The following is a 17,873-nucleotide window of genomic DNA, read 5'->3' as shown; positions in this document are numbered from 1 at the left end:
AGTTCTCCCTTCCTCTCTATCTCTCCTCTAGTTCTCCCTTCCGCCCTGTCTCCCCTCTAGTTTTCCCTTCCTCCCTATCTCCCCTCCATTTCTCCCTTCCTCTCTATCTCCCCTCCATTTCTCCCCATCTCCCCTCTAGTTCTCCCGTCCTCTCTATCTCCCCTCCATTTCTCCCTTCCTCTCTATCTCCCCTCTGGTTCTCCCTTCCTCCCTATCTCCCCTCCATTTCTCCCTTCCTCTCTATCTCCCCTCTAGTTCCCCCCTCCTCTCTATCTCTCCTCTAGTTCTCCCTTCATCTCTATCTCCCCTCCAGTTCTCCCTTCCTCCCTATCTCCCCTCCATTTCTCCCTTCCTCTCTATCTCCCCTCCATTTCTCCCCATCTCCCCTCTAGTTCTTCCTTCCTCTCTATCTCCCCTGTAGTTCTCCCTTCCTCTCTATCTTCCCTCTAGTTCTCCCTTCCTCCCTATCTCCCCTCCATTTCTCCCTTCCTCTCTATCCCCCCTCTAGTTCTTTCTTCCTCCCTATCTCCCCTCCAGTTCTCCCTTCCTCTCTATCTCCCCTCCAGTTCTCCCTTTCTCTCTATCTCCTCTCTAGTTCATTCCTCTCTATCTTCCCTCTAGTTCTCTCTTCCTCTCTATCTCCCCTCTAGTTCTCCCTTCCTCCCTATCTCCCCTCTAGTTCTCCCTTCCTCTCTATCTCCCCTCTAGTTCTCCCTTCCTCTCTATCTCTCCTGTAGTTCTCCCTTCCTCTCTATCTCCCCTCTAGTTCTCCCTTCCTCTCTATCTCCCCTCCATTTCTCCCTTCCTATCTATCTCCCCTATAGTTCTCCCTCTCTATCTCCCCTCCATTTATCCCTTCCTCTCTATCCCCCCTCTAGTTCTTTCTTCCTCCCTATCTCCCCTCCAGTTCTCCCTTCCTCTCTATATCCCCTCTAGTTCTCCCTTCCTCTCTATCTCTCCTCTAGTTCTCCCTTCCTTTCTATCTCCCCTCTAGTTCTCCCTTCCTCTCTATCTCCCCTCTAGTTCTCCCTTCCTCTCTACCTCCCCTCTAGTTCTCCCTTCCTATCTCTCCTCTAGTTCTCCCTTCCTCTCTATCTCCCCTGTAGTTCTCCCTTCCTATCTCCCCTCTAGTTCTCCCTTCCTCTCTATCTCCCCTGTAGTTCTCCCTTCTTCTCTATCTTCCCTCTAGTTCTCCCTTCTTCTCTATCTTCCCTCTAGTTCTCCCTTCCTCTCCTCTCTATCTCCCCTCTAGTTCTCCCCTCCTCTCTATGACCCCTCTAGTTCTTTCTTCCTCCCTATCTCCCCTCCAGTTCTCCCTTCCTCCCCATCTCCCCACCAGTTCTCCCTTCCTTTCTATCTCCCCTCTAGTTCTCCCTTCCTCTCTATCTCCCCTCTAGTTCTCCCTTCCTCTCTATCTCTCCTCTAGTTCTCCCTTCCTCTCTATCTCCCCTCTAGTTCTCCCTTCCTCTCTCTCCCCTCTAGTTCTCCCTTCCTCTCTATCTCTCCTGTAGTTCTCCCTTCCTCTCTATCTCCCCTCTAGTTCTCCCTTCCTCTCTATCAACCCTCCATTTCTCCCTTCCTATCTATCTCCCCTATAGTTCTCCCTCTCTATCTCCCCTCCATTTATCCCTTTCTCTCTATCCCCCCTCTAGTTCTTTCTTCCTCCCTATCTCCCCTCCAGTTCTCCCTTCCTCTCTATATCCCCTCTAGTTCTCCCTTCCTCTCTATCTCTCCTCTAGTTCTCCCTTCCTCTCTATCTCCCCTCTAGTTCTCCCTTCCTCTCTATCTCCCCTCTAGTTCTCCCTTCCTCTCTACCTCCCCTCTAGTTCTCCCTTCCTATCTCTCCTCTAGTTCTCCCTTCCTCTCTATCTTCCCTCTAGTTCTCCCTTCCTATCTCCCCTCTAGTTCTCCCTTTCTCTCTATCTCCCCTGTAGTTCTCCCTTCTTCTCTATCTTCCCTCTAGTTCTCCCTTCCTCTCCTCTCTATCTCCCCTCTAGTACTCCCTTCCTCTCTATGACCCCTCTAGTTCTTTCTTCCTCCCTATCTCCCCTCCAGTTCTCCCTTCCTCCCCATCTCCCCTCCAGTTCTCCCTTCCTCTCTATCTCCCCTCTAGTTCTCCCTTCCTCTCTATCTCCCCTCTAGTTCTCCCTTCCTCTCTATCTCTCCTCTAGTTCTCCCTTCCTCTCTATCTCCCCTCTAGTTCTCCCTTCCTCTCTCTCCCCTCTAGTTCTCCCTTCCTCTCTATCTCCCCTCTAGTTCTCCCTTCCTCTCTATCTCCCCTCTAGTTCTCCCTTCCTCTCTATCTCCCGTATAGTTCTCCCTTCTTCTCTATTTCCCCTCTAGTATCTCCCCTCCATTTCTCCCTTCCTCTCTATCCCCCCTCTAGTTCTCCCTTCCTCCCTATCTTCCCTCCATTTCTCCCTTCCTCTCTATCCCCCCTCTAGTTATTCCTTCCTCCCTATCTCCCCTCCATTTCTCCCTTCCTCTCTATCTCCCCTCTAGTTCTCCCTTCCTCCCTATCTCCCCTCCATTTCTCCCTTCCTCTCTATCTCCCCTCTAGTTCCCCCTTCCTCTCTATCTCTCCTCTAGTTCTCCCTTCATCTCTATCTCCCCTCCAGTTCTCCCTTCCTCCCTATCTCCCCTCCATTTCTCCCTTCCTCTCTATCTCCTCTCCATTTCTCCCCATCTCCTCTCTAGTTCTCCCTTCCTCTCTATCTCCCCTGTAGTTCTCCCTTCCTCTCTATCTTCCCTCTAGTTCTCCCTTCCTCCCTATCTCCCCTCCATTTCTCCCTTCCTCTCAATCCCCCCTCTAGTTCTTCCTTCCTCCCTACCTCCCCTCCATTTCTCCCTTCCTCTCTATCTCCCCTCTAGTTCTCCCTTCCTCCCTATCTCCCCTCTAGTTCTCCCTTCCTCTCTATCTCTCCTCTAGTTCTCCCTTCCTCCCTGTCTCCCCTCTAGTTTTCCCTTCCTCCCTATCTCCCCTCCATTTCTCCCTTCCTCTCTATCTCCCCTCCATTTCTCCCCATCTCCCCTCTAGTTCTCCCTTCCTCTCTATCTCCCCTCCATTTCTCCCTTCCTCTCTATCTCCCCTCTAGTTCTCCCTTCCTCCCTATCTCCTCTCCATTTCTCCCTTCCTCTCTATCTCCCCTCTAGTTCCCCCTTCCTCTCTATCTCTCCTCTAGTTCTCCCTTCATCTCTATCTCCCCTCCAGTTCTCCCTTCCTCCCTATCTCCCCTCCATTTCTCCCTTCCTCTCTATCTCCCCTCCATTTCTCCCCATCTCCCCTCTAGTTCTCCCTTCCTCTCTATCTCCCCTGTAGTTCTCCCTTCCTCTCTATCTTCCCTCTAGTTCTCCCTTCCTCCCTATCTCCCCTCCATTTCTCCCTTCCTCTCTATCCCCCCTCTAGTTCTTTCTTCCTCCCTATCTCCCCTCCAGTTCTCCCTTCCTCTCTATCTCCCCTCCAGTTCTCCCTTCCTCTCTATCTCCTCTCTAGTTCATTCCTCTCTATCTTCCCTCTAGTTCTCTCTTCCTCTCTATCTCCCCTCTAGTTCTCCCTTCCTATCTCCCCTCTAGTTCTCCCTTCTTTTCTATCTTCTCTCTAGTTCTCCCTTCCTCCCTATCTCCCCTCTAGTTCTCCCTTCCTCTCTATCTCCCCTCTAGTTCTCCCTTCCTCTCTATCTCTCCTGTAGTTCTCCCTTCCTCTCTATCTCCCCTCTAGTTCTCCCTTCCTCTCTATCTCCCCTCCATTTCTCCCTTCCTATCCATCTCCCCTATAGTTCTCCCTCTCTATCTCCCCTCCATTTATCCCTTCCTCTCTATCCCCCCTCTAGTTCTTTCTTCCTCCCTATCTCCCCTCCATTTCTCCCTTCCTCTCTATATCCCCTCTAGTTCTCCCTTCCTCTCTATCTCGCCTCTAGTTCTCCCTTCCTCTCTATCTCCCCTCTAGTTCTCCCTTCCTCTCTATCTCCCCTCTAGTTCTCCCTTCCTCTCTACCTCCCCTCTAGTTCTCCCTTCCTATCTCTCCTCTAGTTCTCCCTTCCTCTCTATCTCCCCTCTAGTTCTCCCTTCCTATCTCCCCTCTAGTTCTCCCTTCCTCTCTATCTCCCCTGTAGTTCTCCCTTCTTCTCTATCTTCCCTCTAGTTCTCCCTTCTTCTCTATCTTCCCTCTAGTTCTCCCTTCCTCTCCTCTCTATCTCCCCTCTAGTTCTCCCTTCCTCTCTATGACCCCTCTAGTTCTTTCTTCCTCCCTATCTCCCCTCCAGTTCTCCCTTCCTCCCCATCTCCCCTCCAGTTCTCCCTTCCTCTCTATCTCCCCTCTAGTTCTCCCTTCCACTCTATCTCCCCTCTAGTTCTCCCTTCCTCTCTATCTCTCCTCTAGTTCTCCCTTCCTCTCTATCTCCCCTCTAGTTCTCCCTTCGTCTCTCTCCCCTCTAGTTCTCCCTTCCTCTCTATCTCCCCTCTAGTTCTCCCTTCCTCTCTATCTCCCCTCTAGTTCTCCCTTCCTCTCTATCTCCCCTCCATTTCTCCCTTCCTATCTATCTCCCCTATAGTTCTCCCTCTCTATCTCCCCTCCATTTTTCCCTTCCTCTCTATCTCCCCTCTAGTTCTCCCTTCTTTTCTATCTTCTCTCTAGTTCTCCCTTCCTCCCTATCTCCCCTCTAGTTCTCCCTTCCTCTCTATCTCCCCTCTAGTTCTCCCTTCCTCTCTATCTCTCCTGTAGTTCTCCCTTCCTCTCTATCTCCCCTCTAGTTCTCCCTTCCTCTCTATCTCCCCTCCATTTCTCCCTTCCTATCTATCTCCCCTATAGTTCTCCCTCTCTATCTCCCCTCCATTTATCCCTTCCTCTCTATCCCCCCTCTAGTTCTTTCTTCCTCCCTATCTCCCCTCCAGTTCTCCCTTCCTCTCTATATCCCCTCTAGTTCTCCCTTCCTCTCTATCTCGCCTCTAGTTCTCCCTTACTCTCTATCTCCCCTCTAGTTCTCCCTTCCTCTCTATCTCCCCTCTAGTTCTCCCTTCCTCTCTACCTCCCCTCTAGTTCTCCCTTCCTATCTCTCCTCTAGTTCTCCCTTCCTCTCTATCTCCCCTCTAGTTCTCCCTTCCTATCTCCCCTCTAGTTCTCCCTTCCTCTCTATCTCCCCTGTAGTTCTCCCTTCTTCTCTATCTTCCCTCTAGTTCTCCCTTCTTCTCTATCTTCCCTCTAGTTCTCCCTTCCTCTCCTCTCTATCTCCCCTCTAGTTCTCCCTTCCTCTCTATAACCCCTCTAGTTCTTTCTTTCTCCCTATCTCCCCTCCAGTTCTCCCTTCCTCCCCATCTCCCCTCCAGTTCTCCCTTCCTCTCTATCTCCCCTCTAGTTCTCCCTTCCACTCTATCTCCCCTCTAGTTCTCCCTTCCTCTCTATCTCTCCTCTAGTTCTCCCTTCCTCTCTATCTCCCCTCTAGTTCTCCCTTCGTCTCTCTCCCCTCTAGTTCTCCCTTCCTCTCTATCTCCCCTCTAGTTCTCCCTTCCTCTCTATCTCCCCTCTAGTTCTCCCTTCCTCTCTATCTCCCCTCCATTTCTCCCTTCCTATCTATCTCCCCTATAGTTCTCCCTCTCTATCTCCCCTCCATTTTTCCCTTCCTCTCTATCTCCCCTCTAGTTCTCCCTTCTTTTCTATCTTCTCTCTAGTTCTCCCTTCCTCCCTCTCTCCCCTCTAGTTCTCCCTTCCTCTCTATCTCCCCTCTAGTTCTCCCTTCCTCTCTATCTCTCCTGTAGTTCTCCCTTCCTCTCTATCTCCCCTCTATTTCTCCCTTCCTCTCTATCTCCCTTCCATTTCTCCCTTCCTATCTATCTCCCCTATAGTTCTCCCTCTCTATCTCCCCTCCATTTATCCCTTCCTCTCTATCCCCCCTCTAGTTCTTTCTTCCTCCCTATCTCCCCTCCAGTTCTCCCTTCCTCTCTATATCCCCTCTAGTTCTCCCTTCCTCTCTATCTCTCCTCTAGTTCTCCCTTCCTCTCTATCTCCCCTCTAGTTCTCCCTTCCTCTCTATCTCCCCTCTAGTTCTCCCTTCCTCTCTACCTCCCCTCTAGTTCTCCCTTCCTATCTCTCCTCTAGTTCTCCCTTCCTCTCTATCTCCCCTCTAGTTCTCCCTTCCTATCTCCCCTCTAGTTCTCCCTTCCTCTCTATCTCCCCTGTAGTTCTCCCTTCTTCTCTATCTTCCCTCTAGTTCTCCCTTCTTCTCTATCTTCCCTCTAGTTCTCCCTTCCTCTCCTCTCTATCTCCCCTCTAGTTCTCCCTTCCTCTCTATGACCCCTCTAGTTCTTTCTTCCTCCCTATCTCCCCTCCAGTTCTCCCTTCCTCCCCATCTCCCCTCTAGTTCTCCCTTCCTCTCTATCTCCCCTCTAGTTCTCCCTTCCTCTCTATCTCTCCTCTAGTTCTCCCTTCCTCTCTATCTCCCCTCTAGTTCTCCCTTCCTCTCTCTCCCCTCTAGTTCTCCCTTCCTCTCTATCTCCCCTCTAGTTCTCCCTTCCTCTCTCTCTCCGCTCTAGTTCTCCCTTCCTCTCTATCTCCCCTACAGTTCTCCCTTCTTCTCTATTTCCCCTCTAGTATATCCCCTCCATTTCTCCCTTCCTCTCTATCCCCCCTCTAGTTCTCCCTTCCTCCCTATCTTCCCTCCATTTCTCCCTTCCTCTCTATCCCCCCTCTATTTCTTCCTTCCTCCCTATCTCCCCTCCATTTCTCCCTTCCTCTCTATCTCCCCTCTAGTTCTTCCTTCCTCTCTATCTCTCCTCTAGTTCTCCCATCCTCTCTATCCCCCCTCTAGTTCTCCCTTCCTCCCTATCTTCCCTCCATTTCTCCCTTCCTCTCTATCCCCCCTCTAGTTCTTCCTTCCTCCCTATCTCCCCTCCATTTCTCCCTTCCTCTCTATCTCCCCTCTAGTTCTCCCTTCCTCCCTATCTCCCCTCCATTTCTCCCTTCCTCTCTATCTCCCCTCTAGTTCCCCCTTCCTCTCTATCTCCCCTCTAGTTCTCCCTTCCTCTCTATCTCCCCTCTAGTTCTCCCTTCCTCCCTATCTCCCTAGTTCTCTCTTCCTCTCTATCTCCCCTCTAGTTCTCCCTTCCTCCCTATCTCCTCTCCATTTCTCCCTTCCTCCCTATCTCCCCTCCATTTCTCCCTTCCTCCCTATCTCCCCTCCATTTCTCCCTTCCTCTCTATCTCCCCTCCATTTCTCCCCATCTCCCCTCTATTCTCCCTTCGTCCCTATCTCCCCTCTCGTTCTCCCTTCCTCTCTATCTCCCCTCTAGTTCTCCCTATCTCCAACTCCATTTCTCCCTTCCTCTCTATCTCCCCTCTAGTTCTCCCTTCATCCCTATCTCCCCTCCATTTCTCCCTTCCTCTCTATCCCCCCTCTAGTTCTTTCTTCCTCCCTATCTCCCCTCCAGTTCTCCCTTCCTCTCTATCTCCCCTCTAGTTCTCCCTTCCTCTCTATCTCCCCTCTAGTTCTCCCTTCCTCCCTATCTCCCCTCTAGTTCTCCCTTCCTCTCTATCTCCCCTCTAGTTCTCCCTTCCTCTCTATCTCCCCTCTAGTTCTCCCTTCCTCTCTATCTCCCCTCTAGTTCTCCCTTCCTCTCTATCTCACCTCCATTTCCCCCTTCCTATCTATCTCCCATCTAGTTCTCCCTTCTTCTCTATTTCCCCTCTAGTATCTCCTCCATTTCTCCCTTCCTCTCTACCCCCCCTAGTTCTCCCTTCATCCCTATCTCCCCTCCATTTCTCCCTTCCTCTCTATCCCCCCTCTAGTTCTTTCTTCTTCCCTATCTCCCCTCCAGTTCTCCCTTCCTCTCTATCTCCCCACTAGTTCTCCCTTCCTCTCTATCTCCCCTCTAGTTCTCCCTTCCTCTCTATCTCCCATCTAGTTCTCCCTTCCTATCTCCCCTCTAGTTCTCCCTTCTTCTCTATCTTCCCTCTAGTTCTCCCTTCCTCTCTATCTCCCCCTAGTTCTCCCTTCCTCCCTACCTCCTATTTCTCACTTCCTCGCTATCTCCCCTCTTGTTCTGCCTTCCTCCCTATCTCCCCTCCATTTCGTCCTTTCTCTCTATCTCCCCTCCATTTCTCCCTATCTCTCCTCTAGTTCTCCCTTCCTCCCTATCTCCCCTCTAGTTCTCCCTTCCTTCCTATATCCCCTCAAGTTCTCCCTTCCTCCCTATCTCCCCTCCATTTCTCCCTTCCTCCCTATCTCCTCTCCATTTCTCCCTTCCTCTCTCTCCCCTCCATTTCTCCCCATCAACCCTCTAGTTCTCCCTTCCTCCCTATCTCCCCTCCAGTTCTCCCTTCCTCTCTATCTCCCCTCTAGTTCTCCCTTCCTCTCTATCTCCTATCTAATTCTCCCTTCCTCTCTATCTCCCATCTAGTTCTCTCTTCCTATCTCCCCTCTAGTTCTCCCTTCTTCTCTATCTTCCCTCTAGTTCTCCCTTCCTCTCTATCTCCCCCTAGTTCTCCCTTCCTCCCTATCTCCTATTTCTCACGTCCTCGCTATCTCCCCTCTTGTTCTGCCTTCCTCCCTATCTCCCCTCCATTTCGTCCTTTCTCTCTATCTCCCCTCCATTTCTCCCTATCTCTCCTCTAGTTCTCCCTTCCTCCCTATCTCCCTAGTTCTCCCTTCCTCTCTATCTCCCCTCTAGTTCTCCCTTCCTCCCTATATCCCCTCAAGTTCTCCCTTCCTCCCTATCTCCCCTCCATTTCTCCCTTCCTCTCTCTCCCCTCCATTTCTCCACATCTCCCCTCTAGTTCTCCCTTCCTCCCTATCTCCCCTCTTGTTCTCCCTTCCTCTCTATCTCCCCACTAGTTCTCCCTTCCTCCCTATCTCCCCTCCATTTCTCCCTTCCTCTCTATCTCCCCTCTAGTTCTCCCTTCCTATCTCCCCTCTAGTTCTCCCTTCCTCTTTATCTCCCCTGTAGTTCTCCCTTCTTCTCTATCTTCCCTCTAGTTCTCTCTTCCTCCCTATCTCCCCTCTAGTTCTCCCTTCCTCTCTATCTCCCCTCTAGTTCTCCCTTCCTCTCTATCTCCCCTCCATTTCTCCCTTCCTATCTATCTCCCCTATAGTTCTCCCTTCTTCTCTATTTCCCCTGTAGTATCTCCCCTCTATTTCTCCCTTCTTCTCTATCCCCCTCTAGTTCTCCCTTCCTCCCTATCTCTCCTCAATTTCTCCCTTCCTCTCTATCCCCCCTCTAGTTCTTTCTTCCTCCCTATCTCCCCTCCAGTTCTCCCTTCCTCTCTATCTCCCCTCCAGTTCTCCCTTCCTCTCTATCTCCCCTCTAGTTCATTCCTCTCTATCTTCCCTCTAGTTCTCTCTTCCTCTCTATCTCCCCTCTAGTTCTCCCTTCCTATCTCCCCTCTAGTTCTCTCTTCTTTTCTATCTTCTCTCTAGTTCTCCCTTCCTCCCTATCTCCCCTCTAGTTCTCCCTTCCTCTCTATCTCCCCTCTAGTTCTCCCTTCCTCTCTATCTCTCCTGTAGTTCTCCCTTCCTCTCTATCTCCCCTCTAGTTCTCCCTTCCTCTCTATCTCCCCTCCATTTCTCCCTTCCTATCTATCTCCCCTATAGTTCTCCCTCTCTATCTTCCCTCCATTTATCCCTTCCTCTCTATCGCCCCTCTAGTTCTTTCTTTCTCCCTATCTCCCCTCCAGTTCTCCCTTCCTCTCTATATCCCCTCTAGTTCTCCCTTCCTCTCTATCTCTCCTCTAGTTCTCCCTTCCTCTCTATCTCCCCTCTAGTTCTCCCTTCCTCTCTATCTCCCCTCTAGTTCTCCCTTCCTCTCTACCTCCCCTCTAGTTCTCCCTTCCTATCTCTCCTCTAGTTCTCCCTTCCTCTCTATCTCCCCTCTAGTTCTCCCTTCCTATCTCCCCTCTAGTTCTCCCTTCCTCTCTATCTCCCCTGTAGTTCTCCCTTCTTCTCTATCTGCCCTCTAGTTCTCCCTTCTTCTCTATCTTCCCACTAGTTCTCCCTTCCTCTCCTCTCTATCTCCCCTCTAGTTCTCCCTTCCTCTCTATGACCCCTCTAGTTCTTTCTTCCTCCCTATCTCCCCTCCAGTTCTCCCTTCCTCCCCATCTCCCCTCCAGTTCTCCCTTCCTCTCTATCTCCCCTCTAGTTCTCCCTTCCTCTCTATCTCCCCTCTAGTTCTCCCTTCCTCTCTATCTCTCCTCTAGTTCTTCCTTCCTCTCTATCTCCCCTCTAGTTCTCCCTTCCTCTCTCTCCCCTCTAGTTCTCCCTTCCTCTCTATCTCCCCTCTAGTTCTCCCTTCCTCTCTATCTCCCCTCTAGTTCTCCCTTCCTCTCTATCTCCCCTCCATTTCCCCCTTCCTATCTATCTCCCCTATAGTTCTCCCTCTCTATCTCCCCTCCATTTTTCCCTTCCTCTCTATCTCCCCTCTAGTTCTCCCTTCTTTTCTATCTTCTCTCTTGTTCTCCCTTCCTCCCTATCTCCCCTCTAGTTCTCCCTTCCTCTCTATCTCCCCTCTAGTTCTCCCTTCTTCTCTATCTCTCCTGTAGTTCTCCCTTCCTCTCTATCTCCCCTCTAGTTCTCCCTTCCTCTCTTTCTCCCCTCCATTTCTCCCTTCCTATCTATCTCCCCTATAGTTCCCCCTCTCTATCTCCCCTCCATTTATCCCTTCCTCTCTATCCCCCCTCTAGTTCTTTCTTCCTCCCTATCTCCCCTCCAGTTCTCCCTTCCTCTCTATATCCCCTCAAGTTCTCCCTTCCTCTCTATCTCTCCTCTAGTTCTCCCTTCCTCTCTATCTCCCCTCTAGTTCTCCCTTCCTCTCTATCTCCCCTCTAGTTCTCCCTTCCTCTCTACCCTCCCCTCTAGTTCTCCCTTCCTATCTCTCCTCTAGTTCTCCCTTCCTCTCTATCTCCCCTCTAGTTCTCCCTTCCTATCTCCCCTCTAGTTCTCCCTTCCTCTCTATCTCCCCTGTAGTTCTCCCTTCTTCTCTATCTTCCCTCTAGTTCTCCCTTCTTCTCTATCTTCCCTCTAGTTCTCCCTTCCTCTCCTCTCTATCTCCCCTCTAGTTCTCCCTTCCTCTCTATGACCCCTCTAGTTCTTTCTTCCTCCCTATCTCCCCTCCAGTTCTCCCTTCCTCCCCATCTCCCCTCCAGTTCTCCCTTCCTCTCTATCTCCCCTCTAGTTCTCCCTTCCTCTCTATCTCCCCTCTAGTTCTCCCTTCCTCTCTATCTCTCCTCTAGTTCTCCCTTCCTCTCTATCTCCCCTCTAGTTCTTCCTTCCTCTCTCTCCCCTCTAGTTCTCCCTTCCTCTCTATCTCCCCTCTAGTTCTCCCTTCCTCTCTATCTCCCCTCTAGTTCTCCCTTCCTCTCTATCTCCCCTATGTTCTCCCTTCCTCTCTATCTCCCCTATAGTTCTCCCTTCTTCTCTATTTCCCCTCTAGTATATCCCCTCCATTTCTCCCTTCCTCTCTATCCCCCCTCTAGTTCTCCCTTCCTCCCTATCTTCCCTCCATTTCTCCCTTCCTCTCTATCCCCCCTCTAGTTCTTCCTTCCTCCCTATCTCCCCTCCATTTCTCCCTTCCTCTCTATCTCCCCTCTAATTCTCCCATTCCTCCCTATCTCCCCTCCATTTCTCCCTTCCTCTCTATCTCCCCTCTAGTTCCCCCTTCCTCTCTATCTCTCCTCTAGTTCTCCTTCCTCTCTATCCCCCCTCTAGTTCTCCCTTCCTCCCTATCTTCCCTCCATTTCTCCCTTCCTCTCTATCCCCCTCTAGTTCTTCCTTCTCCCTATCTCCCCTCCATTTCTCCCTTCCTCTCTATCTCCCCTCTAGTTCTCCCTTCCTCCCTATCTCCCCTCCATTTCTCCCTTCCTCTCTATCTCCCCTCTAGTTCCCCCTTCCTCTCTATCTCCCCTCTAGTTCTCCCTTCCTCTCTATCTCCCCTCTAGTTCTCCCTTCCTCTCTATCTCCCCTCTAGTTCTCCCTTCCTCTCTACCTCCCCTCTAGTTCTCCCTTCCTATCTCTCCTCTAGTTCTCCCTTCCTCTCTATCTCCCCTCTAGTTCTCCCTTCCTATCTCCCCTCTAGTTCTCCCTTCCTCTCTATCTCCCCTGTAGATCTCCCTTCTTCTCTATCTGCCCTCTAGTTCTCCCTTCTTCTCTATCTTCCCTCTAGTTCTCCCTTCCTCTCCTCTCTATCTCCCCTCTAGTTCTCCCTTCCTCTCTATGACCCCTCTAGTTCTTTCTTCCTCCCTATCTCCCCTCCAGTTCTCCCTTCCTCCCCATCTCCCCTCCAGTTCTCCCTTCCTCTCTATCTCCCTCTAGTTCTCCCTTCCTCTCTATCTCCCTCTAGTTCTGCCTTCCTCTCTATCTCTCCTCTAGTTCTCCCTTCCTCTCTATCTCCCCTCTAGTTCTCCCTTCCTCTCTCTCCCCTCTAGTTCTCCCTTCCTCTCTATCTCCCCTCTAGTTGTCCCTTCCTCTCTATCTCCCCTCTAGTTCTCCCTTCCTCTCTATCTCCCCTCCATTTCTCCCTTCCTATCTATCTCCCCTATAGTTCTCCCTCTCTATCTCCCCTCCATTTTTCCCTTCCTCTCTATCTCCCCTCTAGTTCTCCCTTCTTTTCTATCTTCTCTCTAGTTCTCCCTTCCTCCCTATCTCCCCTCTAGTTCTCCCTTCCTCTCTATCTCCCTCTAGTTCTCCCTTCCTCTCTATCTCTCCTGTAGTTCTCCCTTCCTCTCTATCTCCCTTCTATTTCTCCCTTCCTCTCTATCTCCCCTCCATTTCTCCCTTCCTATCTATCTCCCCTATAGTTCTCCCTCTCTATCTCCCCTCCATTTATCCCTTCTCTCTATCCCCCCTCTAGTTCTTTCTTCCTCCCTATCTCCCCTCCAGTTCTCCCTTCCTCTCTATATCCCCTCTAGTTCTCCCTTCCTCTCTATCTCTCCTCTAGTTCTCCCTTCCTCTCTATCTCCCCTCTAGTTCTCCCTTCCTCTCTATCTCCCCTCTAGTTCTCCCTTCCTCTCTACCTCCCCTCTAGTTCTCCCTTCCTATCTCTCCTCTAGTTCTCCCTTCCTCTCTATCTCCCCTCTAGTTCTCCCTTCCTATCTCCCCTCTAGTTCTCCCTTCCTCTCTATCTCCCCTGTAGTTCTCCCTTCTTCTCTATCTTCCCTCTAGTTCTCCCTTCTTCTCTATCTTCCCTCTAGTTCTCCCTTCCTCTCCTCTCTATCTCCCCTCTAGTTCTCCCTTCCTCTCTATGACCCCTCTAGTTCTTTCTTCCTCCCTATCTCCCCTCCAGTTCTCCCTTCCTCCCCATCTCCCCTCTAGTTCTCCCTTCCTCTCTATCTCCCCTCTAGTTCTCCCTTCCTCTCTATCTCTCCTCTAGTTCTCCCTTCCTCTCTATCTCCCCTCTAGTTCTCCCTTCCTCTCTCTCCCCTCTAGTTCTCCCTTCCTCTCTATCTCCCCTCTAGTTCTCCCTTCCTCTCTCTCTCCGCTCTAGTTCTCCCTTCCTCTCTATCTCCCCTACAGTTCTCCCTTCTTCTCTATTTCCCCTCTAGTATATCCCCTCCATTTCTCCCTTCCTCTCTATCCCCCCTCTAGTTCTCCCTTCCTCCCTATCTTCCTCCATTTCTCCCTTCCTCTCTATCCCCCCTCTATTTCTTCCTTCCTCCCTATCTCCCCTCCATTTCTCCCTTCCTCTCTATCTCCCCTCTAGTTCTTCCTTCCTCCCTATCTCCCTCCATTTCTCCCTTCCTCTCTATCTCCCCTCTAGTTCCCCCCTTCCTCTCTATCTCTCCTCTAGTTCTCCCATCCTCTCTATCCCCCCCTCTAGTTCTCCCTTCCTCCCTATCTTCCTCCATTTCTCCCTTCCTCTCTATCCCCCCTCTAGTTCTTCCTTCCTCCCTATCTCCCCTCCATTTCTCCCTTCCTCTCTATCTCCCCTCTAGTTCTCCCTTCCTCCCTATCTCCCCTCCATTTCTCCCTTCTCTCTATCTCCCCTCTAGTTCCCCCTTCCTCTCTATCTCCCCTCTAGTTCTCCCTTCCTCTCTATCTCCCCTCTAGTTCTCCTTCCTCCCTATCTCCCTAGTTCTCTCTTCCTCTCTATCTCCCTCTAGTTCTCCCTTCCTCCTATCTCCTCTCCATTTCTCCCTTCCTCCCTATCTCCCCCTCCATTTCTCCTTCCTCCCTATCTCCCCTCCATTTCTCCCTTCCTCTCTATCTCCCCTCCATTTCTCCCCATCTCCCCTCTATTCTCCCTTCGTCCTATCTCCCCTCTCGTTCTCCCTTCCTCTCTATCTCCCCTCTAGTTCTCCCTATCTCCAACTCATTTCTCCCTTCCTCTCTATCTCCCCTCTAGTTCTCCCTTCATCCTATCTCCCCTCCATTTCTCCCTTCTCTCTATCCCCCTCTAGTTCTTTCTTCCTCCCTATCTCCCCTCCAGTTCTCCTTCCTCTCTATCTCCCCTCTAGTTCTCCCTTCCTCTCTATCTCCCCTCTAGTTCTCCCTTCCTCCCTATCTCCCCTCTAGTTCTCCCTTCCTCTCTATCTCCCCTCTAGTTCTCCCTTCCTCTCTATCTCCCTCTAGTTCTCCCTTCCTCTCTATCTCCCCTCTAGTTCTCCCTTCCTCTCTATCTCACCTCCATTTCCCCCTTCCTATCTATCTCCCTCTAGTTCTCCCTTCTTCTCTATTTCCCCTCTAGTATCTCCTCCATTTCTCCCTTCCTCTCTACCCCCCCCTAGTTCTCCCTTCATCCCTATCTCCCCTCCATTTCTCCCTTCCTCTCTATCCCCCCTCTAGTTCTTTCTTCTTCCCTATCTCCCCTCCAGTTCTCCTTCCTCTCTATCTCCCCACTAGTTCTCCCTTCCTCTCTATCTCCCTCTAGTTCTCACTTCCTCTCTATCTCCCATCTAGTTCTCCCTTCCTATCTCCCTCTAGTTCTCCCTTCTTCTCTATCTTCCCTCTAGTTCTCCCTTCCTCTCTATCTCCCCCTAGTTCTCCCTTCCTCCCTACCTCCTATTTCTCACTTCCTCGCTATCTCCCCTCTTGTTCTGCCTTCCTCCCTATCTCCCCTCCATTTCGTCCTTTCTCTCTATCTCCCTCCATTTCTCCCTATCTCTCCTCTAGTTCTCCCTTCCTCCCTATCTCCCCTCTAGTTCTCCCTTACTTCCTATATCCCCTCAAGTTCTCCCTTCCTCCCTATCTCCCCTCCATTTCTCCTTCCTCCCTATCTCCTCTCCATTTCTCCCTTCCTCTCTCTCCCCTCCATTTCTCCCCATCAACCCTCTAGTTCTCCCTTCCCTCCCTATCTCCCCTCCAGTTCTCCCTTCCTCTCTATCTCCCTCTAGTTCTCCCTTCCTCTCTATCTCCTATCTAATCTCCCTTCCTCTCTATCTCCCATCTAGTTCTCTCTTCCTATCTCCCCTCTAGTTCTCCCTTCTTCTCTATCTTCCCTCTAGTTCTCCCTTCCTCTCTATCTCCCCCTAGTTCTCCCTTCCTCCCTATCTCCTATTTCTCACGTCCTCGCTATCTCCCCTCTTGTTCTGCCTTCCTCCCTATCTCCCTCCATTTCGTCCTTTCTCTCTATCTCCCCTCCATTTCTCCCTATCTCTGCCTCTAGTTCTCCCTTCCTCCCTATCTCCCTAGTTCTCCCTTCCTCTCTATCTCCCCTCTAGTTCTCCCTTCCTCCCTATATCCCTCAAGTTCTCCCTTCCTCCCTATCTCCCTCCATTTCTCCCTTCCTCTCTCTCCCCTCCATTTCTCCACATCTCCCTCTAGTTCTCCCTTCCTCCCTATCTCCCCTCTTGTTCTCCCTTCCCTCCCTATCTCCCCTCTTGTTCTCCCTTCCTCTCTATCTCCCCACTAGTTCTCCCTTCCTCCCTATCTCCCCTCCATTTCTCCCTTCCTCTCTATCTCCCCTCTAGTTCTCCCTTCCTATCTCCCCTCTAGTTCTCCCTTCCTCTTTATCTCCCCCTGTAGTTCTCCCTTCTTCTCTATCTTCCCTCTAGTTCTCTCTTCCTCCCTATCTCCCCTCTAGTTCTCCCTTCCTCTCTATCTCCCCTCTAGTTCTCCCTTCCTCTCTATCTCCCCTCCATTTCTCCCTTCCTATCTATCTCCCCTATAGTTCTCCCTTCTTCTCTATTTCCCCTGTAGTATCTCCCCTCTATTTCTCCCTTCTTCTCTATCCCCCTCTAGTTCTCCCTTCCTCCCTATCTCTCCTCAATTTCTCCCTTCCTCTCTATCCCCCCTCTAGTTCTTTCTTCCTCCCTATCTCCCCTCCAGTTCTCCCTTCCTCTCTATCTCCCCTCCAGTTCTCCCTTCCTCTCTATCTCCCCTCTAGTTCATTCCTCTCTATCTTCCCTCTAGTTCTCTCGTCCTCTCTATCTCCCCTCTAGTTCTCCCTTCCTATCTCCCCTCTAGTTCTCTCTTCTTTTCTATCTTCTCTCTAGTTCTCCCTTCCTCCCTATCTCCCCTCTAGTTCTCCCTTCCTCTCTATCTCCCCTCTAGTTCTCCCTTCCTCTCTATCTCTCCTGTAGTTCTCCCTTCCTCTCTATCTCCCCTCTAGTTCTCCCTTCCTCTCTATCTCCCCTCCATTTCTCCCTTCCTATCTATCTCCCCTATAGTTCTCCCTCTCCATCTCCCCTCCATTTATCCCTTCCTCTCTATCGCCCCCTCTAGTTCTTTCTTTCTCCCTATCTCCCCTCCAGTTCTCCCTTCCTCTCTATATCCCCTCTAGTTCTCCCTTCCTCTCTATCTCTCCTCTAGTTCTCCCTCTCCTCTCTATCTCCCCTCTAGTTCTCCCCCTTCCTCTCTATCTCCCCTCTAGTTCTCCCTTCCTCTCTACCTCCCCTCTAGTTCTCCCCTTCCTATCTCTCCTCTAGTTCTCCCTTCCTCTCTATCTCCCCTCTAGTTCTCCCTTCCTATCTCCCCTCTAGTTCTCCCTTCCTCTCTATCTCCCCTGTAGTTCTCCCTTCTTCTCTATCTGCCCTCTAGTTCTCCCTTCTTCTCTATCTTCCCACTAGTTCTCCCTTCCTCTCCTCTCTATCTCCCCTCTAGTTCTCCCTTCCTCTCTATGACCCCTCTAGTTCTTTCTTCCTCCCTATCTCCCCTCCAGTTCTCCCTTCCTCCCCATCTCCCCTCCAGTTCTCCCTTCCTCTCTATCTCCCCTCTAGTTCTCCCTTCCTCTCTATCTCCCCCTCTAGTTCTCCCTTCCTCTCTATCTCTCCTCTAGTTCTTCCTTCCTCTCTATCTCCCCTCTAGTTCTCCCTTCCTCTCTCTCCCCTCTAGTTCTCCCTTCCTCTCTATCTCCCCTCTAGTTCTCCCTTCCTCTCTATCTCCCCTCTAGTTTCTCCCTTCCTCTCTATCTCCCCTCCATTTCCCCCTTCCTATCTATCTCCCCTATAGTTCTCCCTCTCTATCTCTCCCCTCCATTTTTCCCTTCCTCTCTATCTCCCCCTCTAGTTCTCCCTTCTTTTCTATCTTCTCTCTTGTTCTCCCTTCCTCCCTATCTCCCCTCTAGTTCTCCCTTCCTCTCTATCTCCCCTCTAGTTCTCCCTTCTTCTCTATCTCTCCTGTAGTTCTCCCTTCCTCTCATATCTCCCCTCCAGTTCTCCCTTCCTCTCTTTCTCCCCTCCATTTCTCCCTTCCTATCTATCTCCCCTATAGTTCCCCCCTCTCTATCTCCCCTCCATTTATCCCTTCCTCTCTATCCCCCCTCTAGTTCTTTCTTCCTCCCTATCTCCCCTCCAGTTCTCCCTTCCTCTCTATATCCCCTCAAGTTCTCCCTTCCTCTCTATCTCCTCTAGTTCTCCCTTCCTCTCTATCTCCCCTCTAGTTCTCCCTTCCTCTCTATCTCCCCTCTAGTTCTCCCTTCCTCTCTACCTCCCCTCTAGTTCTCCCTTCCTATCTCTCCTC

This window comes from Taudactylus pleione, unplaced genomic scaffold (genome assembly GCF_031769625.1).
Source record: "Taudactylus pleione unplaced genomic scaffold, aTauple2 ptg000102l, whole genome shotgun sequence".
In the NCBI taxonomy this organism is placed as follows: Eukaryota; Metazoa; Chordata; class Amphibia; order Anura; family Myobatrachidae; genus Taudactylus; species Taudactylus pleione.
This window is presented reverse-complemented; position numbering follows the sequence as displayed.